The sequence below is a fragment of the Tasmannia lanceolata genome, unplaced genomic scaffold (genome assembly GCF_043159265.1).
Source record: "Tasmannia lanceolata isolate RefF3 unplaced genomic scaffold, GAP_Taslan_0.1 ptg000018l, whole genome shotgun sequence".
NCBI classification, from domain to species: domain Eukaryota; kingdom Viridiplantae; phylum Streptophyta; class Magnoliopsida; order Canellales; family Winteraceae; genus Tasmannia; species Tasmannia lanceolata.
In genome coordinates this window covers 48,749,892-48,756,724 of record NW_027518695.1, presented here as the reverse complement: position 1 = coordinate 48,756,724, position 6,833 = coordinate 48,749,892, and the positions used below count along the sequence as shown (strand labels likewise).

Genomic DNA, 6,833 nt, shown 5'->3' with positions numbered 1-6,833 from the left:
CCGGTTAGTTAAATACTATCGTGGTCAAGAAATGTTCATCTAAGCACCTGTCAAAAAACAGATCCCGCTTTTCCATGTTAGAGAGCCGTTGTTCTAAATTACCAATTTCAAGTATCTTGTTCAAGGTTTCAGTTATCAAAATCCCCAGAAGACAAGACCAACAGTCTCATTGAGAAAAATCTTGTTGAAGTTTCATAAAAGTGTTCCTAATCCATTCTTGTTACTAATGGTTCTTCGTTCATAAGGTTGGTCGTCTCATCATTCGTCAAAGTCTTGGTTTCCAATATCTTTACTGGGCACGATCTATAATGTCCCCGATTTCATTGAGTTCAAAAAAAAAAAAATAAAAAAAAAATCCAAAATTCATCAAATCCAATCCCCGATTCAAACAAATCCAATCTTACGTCAAATTCAAGTTCATGAAAAATCTCATGTCCTCTTTGAGCCCTTTTGTGAAAGGTGCCTCATTTCTCGAGTCCATTTGTGAATGGTCTCGTCTTCTCCTTGAACCCGTTTGTGAACAGGTTTCTCATTCTCTGAGTCCATTTGTGAATGCTCTAATGTCCTCTTTGAGCCCGTTTGTGAACGGTGCCTCTGTTCTCGAGGCCATTTGTGAATGGTCTCATCTTCTCCTTGAGCCCGTTTGCGGACGGTACCTCATTTTCCAAAAATAAAAAAATTTATCAAATCCAAATCCTTAATTAAAAAAAAAAAAAAATAAAAAAAAAATAATAAAAAAAAATCCAATCCTACGTCAAATTCAAGTTCATAAAAAATCTCTAAATTCTTCGAGCCCGTTTGTGAACGGGGCCTCATTTCTCAAGTCCATTTGTGAATGGTCTCGTCTTCTCCTTGAACCCGTTTGTGAACGGTGTCTCATTCTCTGAGTCCATTTGTGAATGGTCTCATCTTCTCCTTGAGCCCGTTTGTGAACGGTGCCTCATTTTCTGAGTCCATTTGTGAATGGTCTCGTGTCCTCTTTGAGCCCGTTTGTGAACGGTGCCTCATTTCTCGAGTCCATTTGTGAATGGTCTTGTCTTCTCCTTGAGCCCGTTTGTGAACGGTGCCTCATTTCTCGAATCCATTTGTGAATGGTCTCGTCTTCTCCTTGAGCCCGTTTGTGAATGGTGCCTCATTTCTCGAGTCCATTTGTGAATGGTCTTGTCTTATCCTTGAGCCCATTTGTGAATGGCGCCTCTTTTCTCGAATCCATTTGTGAATGGTATTGTCCTCCTTGAGCCCGTTTGTGAATGGTGCCTCATTTCTCGAGTCCATTTGTGAATGGTCTTGTCTTCTCCTTGAGCCCGTTTGTGAACGGTGCCTCTTTTCTTCGAGTCCATACAACTATGGTCTCTTATCCTCTTTGAACATCATACATCTATGATGTCTCATTTCCTTGGAATCCGTACAAATACGGTATTTCATTCTCTTCGAGTCCATACAACTTTGATCTCTTATACCCTTTGAACATCATACAACTATGATGTCTCATTTCCTTGGAATCCGTACAAATACGGTATTTCATTCTCTTCGAGTCCATACAACTATGGTCTCTTATCCCCTTTGAACATCATACAACTATGATGTCTCATTTCCTTGGAATCCGTACAAATACGGTATTTCATTCTCTTCAAGTCCATACAACTATGGTCTCTTATCCTCTTTGAACATCATACAACTATGATGTCTCATTTTCTTGGAATCCGTACAAATACGGTATTTCATTCTCTTCGAGTCCATACAACTTTGATCTCTTATCCCCTTTGAACATCATACAACTATGATGTCTCATTTCCTTGGAATCCTTACAAATACGGTATTTCATTCTCTTCGAGTCCATACAACTATGGTCTCTTATACCCTTTGAACATCATACAACTATGATGTCTCATTTCCTTGGAATCCGTACAAATACGGTATTTCATTCTCTTCGAGTCCATACAACTATGGTCTCTTATCCCCTTTGAACATCATACAACTATGATGTCTCATTTCCTTGGAATCCGTACAAATACGGTATTTCATTCTCTTCAAGTCCATACAACTATGGTCTCTTATCCTCTTTGAACATCATACAACTATGATGTCTCATTTTCTTGGAATCCGTACAAATACGGTATTTCATTCTCTTCGAGTCCATACAACTTTGATCTCTTATCCCCTTTGAACATCATACAACTATGATGTCTCATTTCCTTGGAATCCTTACAAATACGGTATTTCATTCTCTTCGAGTCCATACAACTATGGTCTCTTATACCCTTTGAACATCATACAACTATGATGTCTCATTTCCTTGGAATCCGTACAAATACGGTATTTCATTCTCTTCGAGTCCATACAACTATGGTCTCTTATCCCCTTTGAACATCATACAACTATGATGTCTCATTTCCTTGGAATCCGTACAAATACGGTATTTCATTCTCTTCAAGTCCATACAACTATGGTCTCTTATCCTCTTTGAACATCATACAACTATGATGTCTCATTTCCTTGGAATCCGTACAAATACGGTATTTCATTCTCTTCGAGTCCATACAACTTTGATCTCTTATCCCCTTTGAACATCATACAACTATGATGTCTCATTTCCTTGGAATCCGTACAAATACGGTATTTCATTCTCTTCGAGTCCATACAACAATGATCTCTTATACCCTTTGAACATCATACAACTATGATGTCTCATTTCCTTGGAATCCGTATAAATACGGTATTTTATCTTGCCCAAGCCCATTCAAAAATGATGCTGCATTTTCATTAAGAATCTTTCAAAAGTCATCCATTATTCTCTCTGAGACCATTTGAAAATGACGTCTCATTTCCTCTGAAGCTGTTCAAAAGCGATATTCCTTTCCCTCCGAAAATCCATTTGAAAATGGTATCCCATTTCTCTCGTTGCCAGCGGCACCGCAGCGGGTTTGTTTTATTGCATTCCAATTCTAGGATTTCATCTAAGGTCTTGCATTATATTAGGTTGCATTGTGTTTAGGGGGTTCCTTTGTCGATTAAAGTTACGCAAAATGGTTCTGTCATTTTAACTTTGGTATTCGATGACTACGTCGTCTCTACCAAAGAGGGGCATCTGTAGACACCCACATTTTGCTTTACTTTAACCAACAATAACCTAATATATGTTTTAGGTCATTAATATCTTGATCTGACTTTACGGATCATCAATCGGGACAAAATAAGATAGGGTCACTTCATAGCCCGAACCCTGATTCCATTCCGAGACCCGATTTCCGTAAATCGTTAGATCAATGGCAGATCTTGACCTGGGTCTAACCATCCAAAACCACCTAACCTCTCCTCTCATCCTAACCATCCAAACCTCACCTAACCTCACCTAACCTCTCCTCTCATCCTAACCATCCAAACCTCACCTAACCTCACCTAACCTCACCTAACCACCTAACCTCACCTAACCTTACCTAACCTCACCTAACCTCACCTAACCTCCTATCCCATTCTCCTATAAATACCCTCTCATCCCACCATCCAACAAAAAGAAGAAAAAGAACCCCTCTCTTAGAAAATTCATCCCTCTCCCTCATCTCTTCAAGGGTTCGGCCATCCTTGCCGGATCGGGTGATTTTATACGTTGGGTGATATATATCAAAAGCAGTCATTATCAAGCAAGGAATCATCTTCAAGGAATTACCATCAAAGAAAAATCAAACACAAAGTGGGTTTCCAAAGAGGTAGGCATTTATTTCAATTCTATGTAGGGTCTGTTTTCATGCATATCTTTTACTTTAAAAGAAAAACCATGTTAGGAAGCATGTAGGGTCTGTTTTCCCCCTGGTTAGCCTCTGATTAGACCCTGGTTGCACCCAGGTTCGCTGCTGGTTGCACCCAGGTTCGATGCTGGTTGCACCCTGGTTCCCTACTGATTCGCACCCTGGTTCCCTGCTGGTTCGCACTCTGGTTAGACCCTGGTTGCACCCAGGTTCGCTGCTGGTTGCACCCAGGTTCCCTGCTGGTTGCACCCTGGTTCCCCTGCTGGTTCGCACCCTGGTTCCCTGCTGGTTCGCACCCTGGTTCCCTGCTGGTTCGCACCCTGGTCCGCACCCTGGTTTGTACCCTGCTTCCTCCTAGTTAGACCATGGCTAGTCTCGGGTTTGCTCCTAACTTAGACCCGACTCACTTGACCCTAACCATTAACCCAATCCAACCAAGTCATATCCCAACACAATCCGAGTCGCATGTCTGAATCCATTTGGCCGAATCTCATATGCCCGCCCACTTTGAATTCCGAAAATTCAAACCCTTGATGATTCCAATATGCTCAATTCTTTGATGCAAATTCCCAATTCCAAAATCCCATTGCTATATCAATGTTTTTGAATCTCAAGTCCAATGCTCAAATACAAACCCGATTCCTGATCCAAATACCAAACCTGTTTTCCAAAATCCAAGCAACCTCCCCAGTGGAACTACGTGTGGCTTGATCCCCATCACGGGGTACGTAGGCAATTTGGCACTCCCAAGTTCAGTCGCACCTTTCTCTATCTTTCCCATTCCCTCACACTATTCATCATCTCGATTCATCTCGTGTCTCTCGGAACCATTGGATTATGGTTTCCGTCGTAAGAACCCTTAGAGCCCAATTTAGGAACAATGGTGTCGTGTCGTGTTGTGTCCTAAGTTTTAGGGAGTCCTAGAGTTAGGAGTCCAGCCTCATCACGGACGCTTGCTATGTATAGCAACCGTGCCATAGGTCAAGTTACACTAGTCATCCAGTTTTTCCCTAGGACAAGCCTAGTAAACTAGGATGTAGGCTAACCTGCATTAGTCTAAGGGACAACTTGCATTTAGATAGGATCATATAGCATCTTCGATGAAATCCTAAGATAATAAAATCCTCAACTTGAATTAAATAACTTCTCCTAAAACTGTTGAAACAGTCAATCCCGTCTAGGTCGGTGTCCTAGTTGAGTTAGGCATAAGTAGCTTAGCTTAGGTGCACCGAACTACGTCGACTCTGATCCCAGTAAGGCTTGGGTACGTAGGCAGCTTGGATGTCTGATGGCATACCACCCGCGAGTCGGCACCACAAACAAATTGTGGTGTTTTGTATATTAATTTTCTCGTAAATACTTAATCAAATCACTTAGGACTTTCCATGAAATTAGAATTCTAGGAGAACTTTCACTTAGATTGAATCCAGACAAATTAATAAATCAAGATACACATTTAGGATTCTCATTGAAATTAGATCATAGGATGCATGTCACTTAGTTCGCACATTAACATAGAGTTGAATGAGCCATTTAAAATAAATTTAAAAGAGTTAGCTTTTGGAATCGAAGACCGATTATCGGGCAGGAATGGTGCATGTGGCGGATAACTCCCCATACCTTCCATTCTCGTAACCAGGTAGCGAGTCTAGATTTCTGGTTAATTACGGGTCCTAGATCCCACATCTAGGTGGCGACTCTGTCAGTCTCTTTCGTGTGGAATTCGGATTGCCTTAGTGATCCCAAGTTCACAGGAAAGATTAATTCAAATCAACATTAAAATGCACACGCCAATCGCGTGGAAACGAGAGACCAAGAGAGAGTGCGAGGCGGCTCGCGCCCCACCCCTCTCGCGGGATCCGGGTACCACAGAGGGTTCATCAAATCCAGAAGAAAGTCCTGAAGTTGAAAGTCATGGATTTTCAGCTACAAAAAGGGGTTATTAGTACCTAAGGGGGGCTTCTCAAGGGCAATAGAGGGGAGCTATGCATGGTATTAGAGAAGGGATTATGGGCCCTCAAATGGGGTAGAAGATGTACCCTTAGAGGGTCCATCAAATCCAGAAGATGGTCGTGAAGTTGAAAGTCATGGGTTTTCAGCTACAAAAAAGGGGTTATTAGTACCTAAGGGGGGCTTCTGAAGGGCAATAGAGGGGAGCTATGCATGGTATTAGAGAAGGGATTATGGGCCCTCAAATGGGGTAGAAGAAGTACCCTTGGAGGGTCCATCAAATCCAGAAGATGGTCGTGAAGTTGAAAGTCATGGGTTTTCAGCTACAAAAAGGGGTTATTAGTACCTAAGGAGGGCTTCTCAAGGGCAATAGAGGGGAGCTATGCATGGTATTAGAGAAGGGATTATGGGCCCTCAAAAATTCAATCCCTACACTCTTCAAACTCATGTCTGTCTTCTTTTCGCAAGCACTTTCACATTTAACACCAAAGCTAAATGGGATAGCATGAGTTTTGAATTACTAATAATAGCAATATCTTATGGAGCACAACCACCCTTTGCGCATTATCATATCACACTGCCACATTTCTCTTAAATAAAATATTTGCAAATTATTTCTTTCAGATAGTAAAGAAAATAATATGAAAGATAACAAGGGGGTGAAGGCAACGGAGAAAGATATGTGATTGTATAAGAATGCCATCTGGAAACATGTACCCCAACTGTAAGAACGGTGTGTTTGCCACAAATGGTTTATTTTTTCTCTAAATATACACTCAACTCCTATTGTTAAAGCATCAATTTCTTTAATGTTAATCTTTATTTGTTAGTTTCAAGAATTTGTTGCTCAAAATAAATGGATGTTAAGAAAGCTTTTATTCATGGGAAGTTCAAAAGCATAAATGTAGTTCAAAAGCTTTTAGTATGAGAGGTGAGACTACAAACTACATCTACATCTCTACTATGACAGGTTAGAATACAAATTTGTCAACTGACTACAAACTACATCTCTACTTCGTACTCACACCGAAGATAAATCATGAAAAATAAACTGAGACCAGGTAGGGTTTACTGTTTTCCAGGTTTCATACGTGCTTCACCTTCGTCGAGATCGCCGGAGAGATTGCCTACGGCTCT

At 41.0% G+C, this 6,833-nt stretch overlaps 1 long non-coding RNA gene across 1 annotated transcript; it reads left to right on the top strand.

Annotated features, from left to right (window-relative positions):
* The first annotated feature begins 3,521 nt into the window (after positions 1-3,521).
* LOC143851854 (uncharacterized) lies at positions 3,522-6,497 on the top strand. The gene is made up of 2 exons (XR_013236531.1): positions 3,522-3,707; positions 6,321-6,497. It is a non-coding gene; the product is annotated as an uncharacterized LOC143851854 (long non-coding RNA).
* Positions 6,498-6,833: the final 336 nt, after the last annotated feature.